Source organism: Festucalex cinctus, chromosome 6 (genome assembly GCF_051991245.1).
Source record: "Festucalex cinctus isolate MCC-2025b chromosome 6, RoL_Fcin_1.0, whole genome shotgun sequence".
Taxonomy (NCBI): domain Eukaryota; kingdom Metazoa; phylum Chordata; class Actinopteri; order Syngnathiformes; family Syngnathidae; genus Festucalex; species Festucalex cinctus.
Window position 1 is genome coordinate 19,167,813 of NC_135416.1, and position 17,965 is coordinate 19,185,777.

The following is a 17,965-nucleotide window of genomic DNA, read 5'->3' on the forward strand; positions in this document are numbered from 1 at the left end:
ATCACAAGTGCCGCTCTTTAAATCAGACAATCTTTGGCTCATGGCGGACAGGCCAAAAGGAGATGAGCTACACGAGTCTGTCCAGGCTGTTGGAACTGCTGTCCAAGCACCCAGATGTTATCGCTTTCAAAAAGGATCCGTTTGTGATATTGAGAAACAGCCGTAGGATGAAGGTGCACCTGTTCCAGGACGCCCAAGGGCGGCTGTTTTGTCACTCTGACAATGTTTTATAAAAAAGAAGAGGAAGCTCAAAAGGCTACAGAAGCGAAGCCATATATCTGCGGCTATTACATCCAGGCTAAAAAAGAAAGGGTTGAAATGAAGTGAAATATAGTTGTGGCTCAAAGGGGAGAAAAGAACAGAGTCTAAAGAGGGATGGCGGAGTCTCCTCGGGAGCCCGCAGGGGCTGTGCTCCAAATCAAAGACAGATGAGGCGCCGTTGCAGACACTAACCCGTATCATACTGCGAGCTACGCAGTGAGGAGAGGAAGATATGTGACTCGGAGTGAGACGTCTTCAGAGAGAAGAGACCACTGCTGATGATATTAGTTTGAAAGAACAAGGAGGGGAAAAAAATACAAGCCTGCAGGGAAGGAGCATGAGAAAAGGAAGCAAGGTAAAAGTCCAAACTCAAACTAATAAGGTGTCATGCGGATGGGCGGGCCGAAACATGACTTGGAGTTATTGCTGGGGCTCGGCCTGATGCTATAAGAATTACAGTACATGGATCATAGCCGGATCAATAGGTAGACAAAGTCATTACGGAGGGGCCGGCGTTGAACGTCTCCCGATGGGGCTGCAAGCAGGGACTGAGGCTTGATATTTATCACCATGGCGATGCTTAACACACAGGTGGGGAGCTGTGTGCTCATATTTTGCTTGTTGCTCTTATTTCCAAAGCTATCTGTTCCAGCTGTATCGATCGTTTCGGCCATCCTGGGTGCTGGGACGCGTCCCTTCATGTAGCCTGTGAAGAATGCCAAACATAGCGCTGTAGCGTAGGTGTTTAGAGGTAAGCTAAATGTCTGCGCGAGGGCCCATAAATCAACATTCGCCTTTCTATGCGGCAAAGAGATGAAGAGCATGAGCAGGGCGGCATTGATCCTTTCTGTGCCTGGAGAAATTAGGCATGAAATTAAAGCCGCCATCAATGGCCAGAGCAGGCGCTGTCACCTGATCCACTATTATTTATACTCGGTTGAAATGATGATGATGATGATGTCTGAATCACATAGATGATGACAGGACAGAAGGGAGGGAGAGAGAGTGTGTTAGTTTCCGGCCTCCTTCCACACTTGGTGCCACTGACCTGCCATCATTTATACTGCCAGGGCCCAAGTGCGAGGTTAGCGCCAGCAGCAGAGGCTGTCATCAATCACTGTTGAGCTGGACGGAGAAAGGACGGGGGGGTCAATGCCTCTCACAGCCAGCCTCTGCTGATGAGAGAGTATTTATAGATCAGGAAGGAAGAGAGGACGGAACAGACTGGACGCCCACTACGTCTTTGCAGATTATTGTGTGAGTGTGCGCGGAGAAGTACATATGACACACCAACTAATGGCGTCGCATCTGTCTATGTCAAGGAAATACAACTTGAGCATGTTTACGGAGCTGATGTCGTAATTAGGTCCAAGCGTTGGTGATGCGCACTTGTAAAAAAGATGAAGAGCCAGCAGGTGGAGCCCATTGCCCACATATTGCATGAGCGAGCACCTGAATTAGTTTCAGGGCTCAGACCGGCCCGCTTTAGTTCACATTTTAATAAACATACACAATTTTACAGTTTATGTATCAATATAAAATAGATAAGCATTCCCTCTAACGATACTCATATTGCATTTGATCAAAAATGTCATTTACAATTGAATGCTCTTACAATAGGATGGTCTTTGTTTATTTGAAAATATTTGTATGTGAACATAAAATGGGCAACAACAAAAAAAAAAGAACAAAAATAAACCAATAAGCAAATGTACATTAAATGGGGTAAGATATTTTACACTTGACAAGACACATTTACCAAATTAAGTTAAACGTGCAAGATTAAGGAAGCTAACACTGTACTTCCTGTTAATACTCTTATTTTGAAATGTGTTCTCACCACTTCTGGTGCACACTACTGAGGCTAGCTTTGATATTAATTTACTGTAACTCGGTGACACCTTTAGTAACAAAGCAGGCAGTCAGTGCTATATATAATGGCCTGAAATGTGATTGTAGTTACAATTGATTGGCAATGAGACAGTCAATAATAGATGATGTGGAGACTTGGGATGATTATGTGTGGGCTGTCTATCTATCTATTAGCGCGTCTACATCATTTTCTTGCGAAAAAGATTTGTTATTTTCATTTAGGATGAAAATAGGAACCAAAATTGCATGCTATTTTACATTCTATTCTAAAAGCCTGTTGAAATTTCTGGTATGTACAATACATGCAGCTGCACAAGGCGACGTTTGGGGGAATTTGCTGTAATGCACCCCCTCAAAAAGAAATAAAATTACTACATGAAAAGATTTTTTTATATGGTAAAATGTGTGCACCTTTGTGGAAACATTATAAGGGGTCTTAAAGAATTTTGCTCATATTATTGAAATAAGAGGTTATCGCTGTCAATCTGACTTCAACGTTGATGAAAGAGTTCTGTATTCGGGTAAGAATTTGTGATTTGCTCGAAGTCAAAGTGTGTCATAATGCATGTCTGCGTTTTTGCCCCAGTTTATCCACTTTTTTTGCAATAGTTTCCCCTGACTTTTCAAAAAACTTTCACTTAATTTCCAAGACTGAAAAATTTGCATATTTTCCTGGCACTTTATTCACGAGCATATTTCAGAATCCACGTTGAGCAAACTCCTCGTTTCAAATCCGGTTCCAAATGATTATCATTTCCAATTCTTTTGGGATGCAGGGGTAAAAAAAAAAGAAAAAAAAAAGGTTTACTTGGTTTAATTTTATGGTCATTCACTTTTAGCGGCAGCATAGACTAAAATGAATATTTGTCACAACCCATTGTTTGTCTGTATTGTACGGCAGTACCTACTTTCTACACTGGGTGGCAAGGCACGAGAAGAGAAGAAATTGGTTCTAATCTCTCATTTGTTTTCAACCAACCACACATCATTCGCAAAGAGCTGATGCTAAAGTCAGTTTAGTGCCAAACGCAGTTATGGTTCTTCTAAATGTGGAGATGTGCTTCTGCTGCTGCTCAACTAAGGGGTAGATGATCTATTCGAGTGTGATACAGGACCACTGGCTACCCCACAATAATAAAAACTCATTGACTTTTTGATTTATTACCTAGTTTTTTGTTTGTTTGTTTGTTTGTTTGTTTTTGTTTTTTAACATATAGTACTACAAAAGCAAATATGTCAGGGCTGGACAACTTAAATGATGGTGGAGGCCACAATTTTTCATCAGTGCTGCTTTGGGGGCCATAGAGGACGACTCCATAACCAGATATATGACAATAACAGCATTTTAAATATGAAAAAAATACATTTGCATATGTCTGTGTTGTTGTCGTTTTTTGTTTGTTTTTGTTTTTTTTAAATAAATGTACATCACTGTATCTTTATATAATTCACACTCAATGCATGTATCAGAGAACCAGACTTCAACAATAAAAGGTTTGAACAATCAAATAATAACTCAATATTGTGTTTTTGTTTGTTTGTTTGTTTGTTTGTTTGTTTGTTTTAAGTGCAAAGGGCTCTCTTACATAAAAATTATCATTCAATGACGGCACTAAAATTCTGAACACCAATTAATTAAATGCAAGAACTCATATTGTACATATTTTAATATTATTGAGATACATACACTGTTTGGCCTGCATATAATTTCAAATCTGCAAAAATTATTAGGCCTATTAGACGCACAATAAGACTCAATGCAACCCATGTCTGCCATGTATTGGTGAACGGCAATATTACAACATAAAACTAAACAGTGGGCCCCCAATAATGGGACTGGGCCAGCCCACGAACAGCGAAAATCTGCGTATAATCGTCGGCTATTGAAATTAACTGGATTTTTTTCTATAAACCCACAACGTTCTTCGAAAAAATGCTGATAAATCTCTAATATGCATTTTCCACAAAAAAAAAAGTGTGTACAAATTGCACTCCTCGTTCTATGGTATGTATAACTGTTTTTTCTCACTACCTCAGCCATGTTGTAAAAATCACATTCACAACATGACAATTAAATGATTAATCGAATTGCTGTGGCTGACAATGTCACTCTGCAGAGACCAAAATATATACCAAATAAACATGACTAGCACTGAAGGGAAGACCGAGACCAGTCCAACGTAGTCCAGTCGCTCCACGAATGACCAAAATTACTTTCACGACACCCCCTCAGCCCCCACTTTCTTAGCCACATCTCCCATTACAGCCTCCCCACTCAAATGGCCCTTCTTAGGACATGAAGGTCAGCACGGCAGATAGTGGGGGTGTTTGATCGATAAGCGGCACCCTCCCCTTGGTCCGCTGACAGCTTCTGTCAAGCGTCCAGCAGGGCTCGTATCCCTCATCCCCGCCTCCCTGCCCCCACTTTGAAGGAGAACTGTCACTGGCTGCCACTGTCACATACCAGTCAGGTGCTTTCAACGCACTGATAATGTGCCAAGGAATTTCACCAGGACTGTTATCCCAACTGTAAAGCGGGAAGTGGAGGAGGGTGAGAGTGCGTGAGGAGGAGAACTGTTGAAAGTTGTGTGTTTGTATCTGTGTCTGCGTGTTTGTGCAGAGTGCACAGTAGATTCTGTACAGTAAATTTGACTCTAAACAGAGTCAAATTTACATTCAGAGAGTAAAAAATGTTTTTTTTTTAAGTTACTCAAGGGTTGAGGAACAAACCCACAACTTCTGGTTGGTAGACATCCAATCCACTCCCTGAGCCATGTAGCTCCTACTGTGTGTTATATCACTTGTGTCAGATGGAATCTTTGTAGCTCCAAGATTTTTGATCTCCTTTTGGATATAAGCAAACAGTACGAGTGGTATAGCTCAGGTGGTAGATTGGAATTCTCTCAAGATTTTTTTTTTTTCAAATAATCTCGAAAAATTTTGTCAAAATCTCTCCTTGCAAAATTTACTTTGAATTTCTGAAAAAAAATCTTGACCAGTTTTTTTTTTTTTTTTTCATGGATAGGCAAATTCTTTCATACACTAAAAATAGTTTGAGTAAAATTTACTCTGAGTATTTTTCTCTCTTCCAGGTTTAAATTTGAGTCTGTTAAGAGACTGTTTAGAGTAAAATTTACTTTACTTAAAAAAAATAGAGTAAAATTTACTCTGCAGAATTTACTGTGTAGCTGATGCTTTTTCAACATGAAAAAATATCAAAACAGAACAATGTGATTCGTCTGGAAAATGATGCTCACTTTCAACTCCTTTTTACTGCTCTATGGACATTCTGTTATTAAGAAAAAAAAAAGCCATAGAATCCATTCTATCTGGTAAAAGTGACCAGCTCGGCTGATTTAACGTATGACACTGAAAATGAATCCTTTCTTTTTTTTTCTTTTTTTTTCATTGGCAACTTTCTAAAGGAGGTCTGCTACAATCCGTTTGTCAGTGACCCAAATCACAGATGTCGCAGGTGGCAGTCTCGCCCTCTCGTCCACATTCTTGGATACTTAACACTCTGACGACAATGTCTTTAAATTGAGATGTGTATGTTTGTGTGTTCTTAGTGACGAAGGGAGGGTCTGTGGTTAAAGGGGTGACAAGGAGATAGTGTTGCTGATTGACATTTGAAGAGTTGCGAAAAAAAAAAAATGCTCCCCTTTGGAATGCACCAATCTGCCAGTGTCCTATGCTGCTTGCGTCTGGGGGTGAATTGTTAAAAGCATTCCTGGCAGTTAGGGTGAGGGTGAAAGAGGGTGAAAGGAGACGGTCTGCTGCCAAAAGAGGAGTCTGTTTGCTCCTAAAGAAGCGGAACCTTGAAACATAATCACGCAATACTGTATGTAGAAGCAGGACATTGAGAAATGAATGATTATAATTCTCCAGCCATTGTGTTATTAAACAACACAAAGTCACATCCTATCATTTTCAAAGTACAAACTGAGGATAGAAATTCAAAGATGCTTGGTGGTCTCCCCCACTCCGTCCCCCCCCTTATCCCCCGCGTTCCCCACCATCTCAAACCCACCCACCGAGCCACGGAAGGTGGTGGTCCAGCTCTCGAGCAATGTCCATTTGGAGCGGCAGGTTAAACCGACCACACGACGGGGGCAAAAGGCCCCCGCTTACAAGGTCTAATTGGTTTCACAGGCTGCAGACTGCACAGGAAAGCAAGGAAGGGAGAAGGGAAAAAAAGACAGAGGGGGGTAAAGGGGAGCGCTACAACAGGGATAGAGACAGATAAATGGTGGGAGGACAGGGGGAGGTCAACGCAGGAAGGAGGGATCAGACAGAGGCAACACGGACACCAGGGGGGACACTTAAGACAGAGATAGAAAGTTGGGTCACATGGATGGAAAAGACAGAAGGTCGGAGGATGAAGACAAAGGATAGACAACGCTTGTTCCCATGATGAAGACGTTTGATTTTATGGTGACGTTTATAGCAGTAGAGAGACTAGTTGAGCCAGTCAGAGCTGGTGGATTAGTAGCATTCAATCCCAGGTGCATCACTTTAATAGTGATACCATTTGCATGTGCAAAAATTGACAACAGCTGGGCTCTTTCATCACATTTGAGCATATTTCTGCCCAAAAAGATTTTGCTGAGGTCACATTGAGCATAGACTCAACTCATATAATGTGGCCAATGTAAGTCTTGCACGAGGTGTGATATAAATCTGCACAGGGGCAAGACTAGACCAAGTTTTGGTATTTTTGCAGATGCACAAATCTTGGCGCAATTGCAAATGTGTGGTTGTGCCATTGTAGGCGTAAACACAGCCGACTTGTTTCGCTGACGATCAACGCGGCTCCTCTTTTTCCTCTCTCGAGACGTCTTTAACAGAAGAAGAAAGGGGTTTGCTGGAGTTCATGCGGGAGGAGTGTGCAATGTACATTTCTATGTAAAGACCTGCAAGCAGACCTCAACAAGTGGATGGTGTAAAGTTGTCCAGGGTGATCATCAAACTGTGAAGTGAGCATTTGGAGAACTGATGTCCATGTGTGTCCCCAATCCTCCAAATCGACAGAGGTGGGCAATTTAGACATTTTTTATCTATTAACTCTATTATCACCACAATTTTAGGACGACACCAGCAGTCCGTCATTTGTCAACAAACTGCGTCCGTCAATGATGGACTGAGAGGTCCGCCAGTACATGACCCGGTTAGTGACGATTACACTGACGGAAGAAATCCCTCTTGCATCAATGCTTAGTCCATCTTTTTTATTTTTCAATAGTCTGTCGTCATTCGTTAGTCCTGATGGACTCTCCACCTCTGCAAACAGCCTTTAACTTCCAACTTTCCATCCATAATTTGTGCTGCTTATCACACAAACACTTTATCAAAGTCAGAAATGATGTAATACATACAACAATAGTTTGATAAGCTCGTATATATAGTTGAAAATTAATCTGCGCACACTCACCTGGCTCATGATGTCTACTGCTGCCTTCCTTCTATAATGGAGCATTACATCAATCGAGTTTAACAAAAATTTCTCAAATGTATCGAACCTCACCATTTTCTGTCTAAATAATAATTAAAAAATATATATATATATCTAAAGGGGTGTACAGCCCCACAACTTGCTCCCGTAGAATAGGAGGAGGAGGAGTTTCTCACTTCTCACAGACTTTATGAGCATTCAAGAAAATTTACATTTGTTCTCCAGCTATTTTCACCATTTTAAATAAAATGTGTATCGAAAACAGACAGTGTGGGTACAGACGTGCTACAATTGGGAAACACCAGTTTGACTTCACGGTGACGGCCCTCCACGACCGTCCGGGCCGGAGATACGGGGCCGCGAAATCGTGGACCATGCTGTCCTCCTGCTGCTGCTGTTTGTTTGCTCCGGCGGGGGGGAGGGGTTGAAAATTGTGACTGTGGAGTTCGCGCTGAGCTAGTGACGTGTAAAAACGAAAAAAGGTGGGGTTAGTGACGTGTAAAACCGACCTGCTGACAGCCCATTTGAGAGTGCTGTTAGAGCTAATGTGATACAAACGCCCATAGGAAAGGGAAACATGGGTTGTTTATTTCACAATCTTGGGGACTTAGTCAGGCTATGGAAAGGCATACTTTTTTCAAACCCCCCACAAAAGTGAACATTTCATATGAGGGCAAAAGTTTAAATTTCATACACAGGGAATTTTTCCACTGTCTGTTTTCGATACACATTTTATTTAAAGTGGTGAAAATAGCTGGAGAACAAATGTCTTTTTTTCATGAAAACTAACACAAATGTATATAGTACATTTCTTGTCAGATAATATTGCATCAGATGATGCAGTTGCATCCAAAGCTGTCATCTAAAAGTTAAAGTAAATGCAAATGTTTTCAATTTTAAAGCACAAACGTAAGAAAGCATTTTGTAATTGTTGATGACTATGATATGATATGATATGATATGATATGATATGATATGAGATGAGATGAGATGAATGAGATGAGATGAGATGAGATGAGATGATGTGAAATCATATTTTCAGCTGACATTACGTCTCACCATGCAAACATTGGGCTCATTTCGATATTAAATTTGAATCAAGCAGCAATCTGCACTGACTAGCAAACTTTTGTTCACGTGTGTCAATCCCCAAAGTGCAGGTCAGGCAACATATCAGCAGGAAACTGAAAAGTCTTAAACATGCACTGACACGCAAAGTAAACATGCAAAGTAAGAACACATAAGCAGGCAACTGTTCCCAACTGTATTTGGAATGTTGACATATCTTTTGGTATGTGAGTGCTCTTTTCTGATTTATTCTTGATGAAAAAACATCACAGTCCTGTTGAATTTACTATAATCTCATAAATGTCAGACATGAAGAAGAAATTGTTTTTCCAGTTCTAATTTCACTATATACAGTACATGACAAACAAAAACATTGAAAACCAATGCAGAAAATCAAGTTTGCTAATATTGACATGTATTTGTACTTGCTTTGCATTACGTTTTACAAAAAGAAACAAAACCTAGAGCAAAGTCAAAAAATCTGTGATAGCTTTTAGGGAAAAGAAATCTGGAAGTGATCAACAGATGAAGGAGTGACTTTGTGAGTCCTCAGAGTATTTATTTCTTTTTATACTCAGATGAGCGTCATGTGTATTATTGGTAGGTATGGACCAACAAATGGTATTCCCAGAAACATCACCTTGGATGCTGTGGCGCTGCAGGAAGCCTTGCAAGTCGAATCGAAATTTAGAAGCTTTCAATCTGAAATGTTCCTCGTTGAGCGCTTATGAAGAGTGATATTATTTCTTTGTTACTGAACTCAGATTTTTCCTAATCTTGACACCTTTGCCATCTTTCATGGTTCATTGCTTTGGAGCACGTCCATGTCTCTCATGTCTATGACATTTGTCCTCAAGTGTCTAGACCAGACTAATAACACATATAAATTCCTAAAGTGACTGGCATTCCCATTCGACGTAAAGTGATCTTCCGTGCGCTTGCCAGGAATGAGTGAACAAGACCACTGACACGCCTCGCTCACTATTATATGAGGGACTTAGTCATTCGTATTGTTCCTGCCTTTTTCAGCACTAGATAATGCAGACTACATCTACATGTGTTAGATATTACGAATGGCTTTTCGACATACCCAACATTTTATTCACAGAAAAATGACATTTTGTAAAAGAAATTTTAATCTCAAACAGTTTCTTGTATCTTTCCCCCTTTTCCTTAACATTAAAGTAATCGTGTTTCTTTGAAAAGGGGAGTTATAATATAAATTAAACATACTTGAATCGAAAATATAGGTTTTGAACTTGGACCTGAAAGTGTAAATCGAGCCGATGTGCAAGCACCAGTTGCTGCATTGCATTCTGGGACTTGGAAGTACCAGCAATACATTAGAGACAGTACTGGTTCAGATAAATTAATTAAAAAAAAAATGTTTTATGGTCCAAATATCCAGTATAAATATGTTTCTCTGAGTAAGTGTTAGAGGTTGATCTGAATTATATTAATTTGACTTTACACTAATTTGATCTTCTTGGACAATATTGAGTGTTTTTTTACAAAATCGGAGGTCGGCTATAATGTTTTAATTTGTCCAATTGATCAGTGAAGTCATTAATTGGCTCCACGAAATAAGACATTACACTATGCTATATTTTAAAGGGAAAGTCAACCTTAAACATTTTTTGACAATAATATAATAATGTTATATGATTAATATTACATTTGTGGAAAATTAGTTATGTAGTAAAATCCAGCCATTTTTTTTTTATCAATCTCTTGGGGCGGCCATTTTGCCACTTGCTGTCGACTCAGGATGACATCAAAGTTGCTCTGGACTCAGGTAACGACCAATCAACGCTCACCTATTTTCTGAAACTGTGATTGGTTGTTACCTGAGCCCTTAGCAACTGTGATGTAATTTTCACTCGACAGCAAGTGGCAAAATGGCCGCCTTCTGATATGGATAAATATGGCTGGATTTTGCTGCGTAATTTTCCACTTTTTTTTTTTTCCACAATTTTGCATCAAACATATTATTGTCAAGTAATTTTTCGGAGGTTTACTTCCCCTTTAATGCATTTTTTGAATTTTGTTCTTTTTCTTTTTCCCGTGCATTTCAGCTGACGTCAATTATTCGTGGGTTTTCGATATTCGTGGGCCGGGCCAGTCCCGATCATTTGTGAATGACGGTGGTCAACTGTAGATAAAGTATAGATATATTGCTCCATCTTCTGATCGAATCAATGATCGGTTATCGTTTTGTCAAATGCAATCGGTGAAAGCCTACCTAACTTAACTTAACTTAACTTATGGGCACTATATACTACAATCACGAATGGTCATGAGATAACAATAAGAATGTCAATAATAATGATCATCATCATTATTTTCATCATCATTATCCACTTGTTTTTAGGTGTCTTTCATGAGTCTTAAAATCACCTGAAACTAAATACAACTTAATGTGTAATCAAATAAACAGCATTCTAGTTAAAGTAGCCTACACTATAATTTAGTGACAAGAAATAATTCAAAATTCTCCCAAGCGTTTGTTTCATTTACAGAGTGGCGGATCATTGGAGCCCACGTGAAGCTTGCGAAAGTTACTTCATTTTTTCCATTTTGTTGCTCCCACTAGTGAGATTCAAACTATTCAGCAGACAGCAAACATCAGTCCAGCCAAAGACGCCATTGTTGGCTCTCAACGTGTGATGGAATGAGACACTTTGTTATCCAAAAGTGGATCCCGAGAACATGAAAAAGACACTTTCATGAGCACAAAGCGACACTCGACGTCTCAACACTAGCGTGAGCAGACTCAACCGCACTGTTACAGTAAGCTCAGTCGTGGAGGTGAAGTCTTGATAGAAAGTCGCTGGGAGATGAAGGGTTAAGCTGTCAGTTAGTTGGGGGAGATAGAAGCTGAGAACAGCCCATGAATCTTCAAGTCTCTATAGGCACAGCATGGTAAAATAATTAGGCTTGCCTTTGAAGCAGACTAAATAAACACAACAGCACTCAACACTTGCCCCATCCGCTTTCTGTCTTTTCTCTCCCTCGTCTACAAGTGGACTTTGCAGATCCACTTTCCCTCCCTTTTACCTGCCACACTTTTAACCCCTCACGTTACCTACCACCCATATGCCCCATCCATTCGACCTGCTTTTTTTTTTTTGCACTTCTGTGTTCAGCGGACTTTCATGAGGAGGAATAGTGGAGAGGAGGAAGGGAGAGGGGGACCAGGTGTTCCACAAGTCATTTTTAATAGCTTTTAAGGAATGGATTTTATACTGAGGGGGTGGTAAAGGAACATTTAGCCAAGAATCCAACAGCGTCATCATATTGTTATGGGTCTCAGATTGTCTTTTAAAGACCTGATAACAGCGAGATGAAAAAATCTCAGTCAGAATATTGTGATGTTTACTTGCATAGACAAAACTACGAGAAAGTAAAATAAATAATCCAGTCCAGTCATTTTAACAAACAGGTATTTTTGATTTGGGGGCCACTACATCTTTTGGTCAGCAGTAATCCATCTTACTTATAACATAATAAGCAGCACATGTTTTGTTTTGGGTTTTTTTGTAAATTTAAGGGGGACATTAAAATCCTAATTAAAGGGACAGCAACATGAAAAATCTACTTTTTGGAGCTTTTAGCCGTGTTAAAATGCTAATTCCTCACCAAAAACATGTTGTGAAGTGGTGTTTTCTTCCATTCGCCCCTCTATGAGATATTCTAGGTCATTCTGCTCTCCAAGCACCAGCCCCTCCCAACCTGAGAAAACGAGCGAATGCTCACTTTATGATATCATAAAGTGCAAAACCACCCCTGCACCGCCTCTGCGGACTAAACGCACACCCACTTTCTCTGAGACCTCCATGGGATAGTGACAAAAGTAGCCTTTTTCAGGAAACATTCTGACCAAATGAATTCAAAGCAATCAATTATCCTTCCATCCGTCCATTTTCTTGACCGCTTATTCCTCACAAGGGTCGCGGGGGGGTGCTGGCGCTGATCTCAGCTGGCTCTGGGCAGTAGGCGGGGGACACACTGGACTGGTTGCCAGCCAATCGCAGTCAATTATTATTCACATTTGCAATGCCAAAGTGCAATGACAATTGAATGTCTTAAAATCCGGTTCTCACTGACACTTGTGTAAACTACAAGTAAAACCTTTGCACTATCAAACCTAACTAAATGAATAGTATAGTGGTAAGTGTATCGAGTTCGGGATCTGGCCTTCCTGGGTGGAGTTTGTATGTTCTCCCCGTGCCTGCGTGGGTCTTCTCCGGGTACTCCGGTCTCCTCCCACATTCCAAAGACATGCATGGCAGGTTTACTGCCTGAAGCCAGCTGGGATGGGCTCCAGCACCCCCGCGACCCTTGTGAGGTGTAATCGGTCAAGAAAATGGATGGATGGATGGATGGATGGATGGATGGTGGTAAGTGTGCTTACTCAGTAAGCAGCAAGTACCTGGTTCAAAACCAGCCCAGGTTATTTTTTTCCCTCCATCTTTGAAAACGCTATATAAATAAAGATGACTTGTCTTTCCTCTCTTCTTCTCTCTCCTCCATGATTTCTTGTGGCAAGGAGCTGGAAAGGGAGTTCCGTGGCATACTCAGGAGGAGTGCTTAATCGCAGAACTACAACAGCAGAATGCAGTCAGCTCACCAGAGGCGCCGCAATCACACGGGGAAAGGTGGGTTTTTATAGAACTTGGCATTTTACTTCCGCGTTACAAAAATAACCAGCAAAATACCAAATATTTCATTAAAAACATTACATCGCCATGATGTCGAAAGTAAGAATGAATCATTATTTGCCTATAGTTATCTTTTGGAAGGTCTTAAAATACCGGGGTGTAATCCCTTTAAAATCCATAACGTTGAAATTGAGAATGCATAATAATAATAATAATAATAATAATAATAATAATAATAATAATAATAATAATAATAATAATAATAATAATAATAATACACATTTTCAATGGATAGCAGGTCTGGACTGCTGGCAGGCCAGTCAAGTCCAAAACACGGATGCATCTTTCAGCATTAATGGTGCCTTCATTGAGGTGCAAATTATCCATGCCATGGGCACGAACACACCTCCATACCATCACAGGTGCTGGCTTTTGAACCTTATGCTGATAACAAGCTGGATGTGCCCTTTTCTCTTTTCCAAAGAGAACACATCCATCCATGATTTCCAAAAACAATGTGAAAAGAGGACCCGTTAGATCAGTCTTAACTTTGGTTTTCTAAAGTATTCGGGAGCCCACATAGCAACATCGTTTACACAATGTTGCCGGTTTGTAATGCAGGGCCACCTGAGGGATCAAAGATGACATGCATTCAACACTGGTTTTCATCCCTACCTACTGCCATCGTCGGCCTCATCATTGCCGGAGACAACAGGTACAGAGAACTTACGCAGGGCTTTGTGAATGATGCCAGAAAAATCGCCTCCATATAACTGGAAAAAACAAGGAGCTGGTGGAAGATTTTAGCAGGAGCCGTCATTCTCCACCTGCACTGGTGAAAATCCAGGGAACTGACAACCACTCCTACCCGCCTGCAGCTGTAGCCTGTCAGAGTGTACAACCGGAAAAGTGGATAGATTGGATACTTTATGCTGTGTGCTTTTTGTATGAATGTCTTCTCATGGCCATGTCTCAGCTAACCTATGGAAAAAAATAAGTGGATACCTACAGGAAGTGAAGACCATACCAGTTGACAGGACTAGTTGGTCACCCTTTGCGATCTATAACAGCTTATACTCTACTAGAAAAACTTTCGATCATATTGGTAAAAGGTTCCACTAACAAAACGAATTACTCCAAAAACCCACTTGTCTTCATATTGTTCCATACGCACCCTTGGCACAATCTCAAGCAATCATAGCATGATTCAGTACAATACAAGACATTCCAGCAAGTAAAACGCAATCCAACACAAACATATATTATCATTTGATACAGGCAGCACTGTGTGGCTCCAGTGGTGCAACATGAGGATCTGAAAACTTCAAACTGAACACTTATAAAGCAGAGGCGAAATTTAAGTTGCTGTTATTAGGATTGTACAGGTTCTAACAATTTTTCACTTTTTGTTTATTTATTTATTGTTATTGAACCACACCTCTTGGAGGACTGTAAGGAATCTTAAAGTAGGACGGTGATCTCACCACAGTGAAGACTGATGGTGATGATGCATGAGGGACATTACGTTTGGCTGTAGGTCCTCTTCTTTCTTTTCAAAGAAGGTGAGCCTGAAATATATTCACAGTTGGACTCTCAAGCTGTAATCTACACGTATTAAGAGCCATGTATTTGTGTATTTCTTAGATCTGGACTGGGGTCAAGCTGCTTTTTACAATTTTGAAAATGTGAAAAATTTCACGTTACTTCATGTTAAAGATTAGATAAATATGAAAAGAAAAATGCACTGAGCTGTCACCAACATCTTACAAATGCAATTATGCCATCTAGTGGCAGAAAAATGGCCTTAACAGAAATCAATATCACACTTGTTTTTTACAGTGCATATTCTTAATTTTAGCTTAATTTTATGAAATATTACATATTGTAAATTATTGTATAGTGACTAAAAGATGCAGCTATATTTCTATTAGTTATCATTTTTTCCACTTTTTTGTTAACAAGAGTATGAAAACTTAGAAAAATATTTTATTGTACATTTAGAACAGATACAAAAATATTTATCATAAATTACAATTCTAAAAAAATGAATTGCCTGACACACACACCCCCACACCCCCACACACACGCGCACACAGTTATCAGAGTATGTGCAGTCTTTTGTGAAAGAGCTGGAACAGGCCCAAGGAGATCAAGTCCCATCCTGCAGCTAAATGCTTGACCTCTATACTCCTTTAACAGTATTTTGGTTTTGTGTACTTTATTATTGTGTTATAAAGTATTTAACTATGCAAATGTCGTCATTTTTCAAAAACCATTTATACATATCACAATACCAATCCTAAAAAAAAAAATCACATAATTAATATGTGACTTGCTAGGGTCTCACCACTCTCATAAACTAAGATATAAAATGTGCAGCTGTTATTATTTTACACGTGCATCGCTTTGCACAACACACCCTCGAGTTCAAATATTATTGAAAGACACAAGCTAATGTCATGACGTCAGTTTTTAATAAGGACCACCGCAGGTTGCACCAGGCCCACGTGCGGGCCTCATCTGCTTCCCGTAGGCCCATGGCGGAATGCAGCCTGCTTGCACACACGTTAAGCTAGAAGATAGCTCGACACCTCGCTGGGACATCCTGTCAAATCTCACACTGAGAGATTGGATAAGCTCCTGTGATGAAAGGAGGTGGAGGACAACAAATGTCAGGTGGCTAACTAGTGATCTGATACCACCCTGACTGTATTCGTCACAATTCACGTTTTGCTTGCACAACATCGGATGAAAAAGGAAATACAGTAAAATCCCGTGAATAAGAGTCTTTTTTTTTTCCAAAAGAAATAAAAAGATAAATTAATAAATAATACAAGTAAATAATAATAATAATAATAATAATAATAATAATTATTATTATTATTATTATTATTATTATTATTATCCATCCATCCATCCATTTTCTTGACCGCTTATTCCTCACAAGGGTCGCGGGGGCTGCTGGCGCCTATCTCAGCTGGCTCTGGGCAGTAGGCGGGGGACACCCTGGACTGGTTGCCAACCAATCGCAGGGCACACAGAGACGAACAACCATCCACACTCACAAGCACACCTAGGGACAATTCGGAGCGCCCAATTAACCTGCCATGCATGTCTTTGGAATGTGTGAGGAGACCGGAGTACCCGGAGAAGACCCACGCGGGCACGGGGAGAACATGCAAACTCCACCCAGGAAGGTCCGAGCCTGGACTCGAACCGGAGACCTCAGAACTGGGAAGCGGACGTGCTAACCACTCGACTACCGTGCCGCCCATTATTATTATTATTATTATTATTATTATTATTATTATTATTATTATTATTATTATTATTATTATTATTATTATTATTATTATTATTATTATTATTATGCGATTGGTTGGCAACCAGTCCAGGGTGTCCCCCGCCTACTGCCCAGAGCCAGCTGAGATAGGCGCCAGCAGCCCCCGCGACCCTTATGAGGAATTAGCGGTCAAGAAAATGGATGGATGGATGGATGATTATTATTATTATTATTATTATTATTATTATTATTATTATTATTATTATTATTATTATTATTATTATTATTATAAATACCATTACCTAGGGGTTGAAAAAAATAGAATCATTAATTTATAGCGTATGTCATACACAACGTAACTCAATATGCAAAAAAACAAAAAAAACAAAAAACACAATATTGTGTTTTTGTACATTACAACAATTAAAGATATTATAAATATTATATATAATAAATAAATAAATATAAAATATATTTTCAAACACACATTGAGTACCTCCAAATATTGACTCACAAGGTTCACAAGCATATTACGTTCCCCTTCATCTGACCATTAGCGTGGATTTGAAACATATCGAATGGCCAAAACATGCCTTGTGAAAATTAAACTGTACTAAAAAACTTGCCACCAGAGAGTGCTAGAACTCCACAAATGGAAATCAACCCGATTTCTGTGACAAATGTGTTGCTTTTATTATTGTGACATGACGATGACATTATATTATGGCAGTTTTAATATCGCGATATCACAATATTGTCGGTATGGTTACATCCCTACTGCTTAGCAAATAGGGCCTGGGAGTAATTTTGTTTGGTGATGTGTCAGCTGCGCCACATATTGTACATCGCACACTAATTGTCTTAAGATACAACTCAAGATAGAGCAGGTTCCCATTCTACTATGAGCTATCAGATAAGAGGGTACTGATAGACTGGTAATGCTACAACAAAAAAGAGAAAACCACAGTCCCCGAAAGCTAGTGCAACAACAAACCATGTAAAGATAAAGATCCAAAGAATGATGAAGGTCAAGATGACTGAAAAGTACAGGGAGGTTTGATTCCCAAAGGGCCACTGAATTCTCTCCCTTTTTTTTCTGTACTTTTTCATGGTCCTTTCACTCCCAGGTCTGCACAGCTGTTTGCGGGCCAGGGGCTTCTTTCTCCAGAGGCCAGATGAAAGAGCTGCCATAAGCAGCCCTGCAGGTAGGTCTGCTAAAGCCATTGCTTTGGCTGTCCACTGCCCACCGCATGAAAGGAAAAAAAAGAAAAGGCAGCGAGGGAATGGGAGAGGGAACCAAAAGGGAGAGGAGGGACTATGGAATATAGAGGGTGAGAATGAAAACAAGGACACTGTTAAAACAGATGG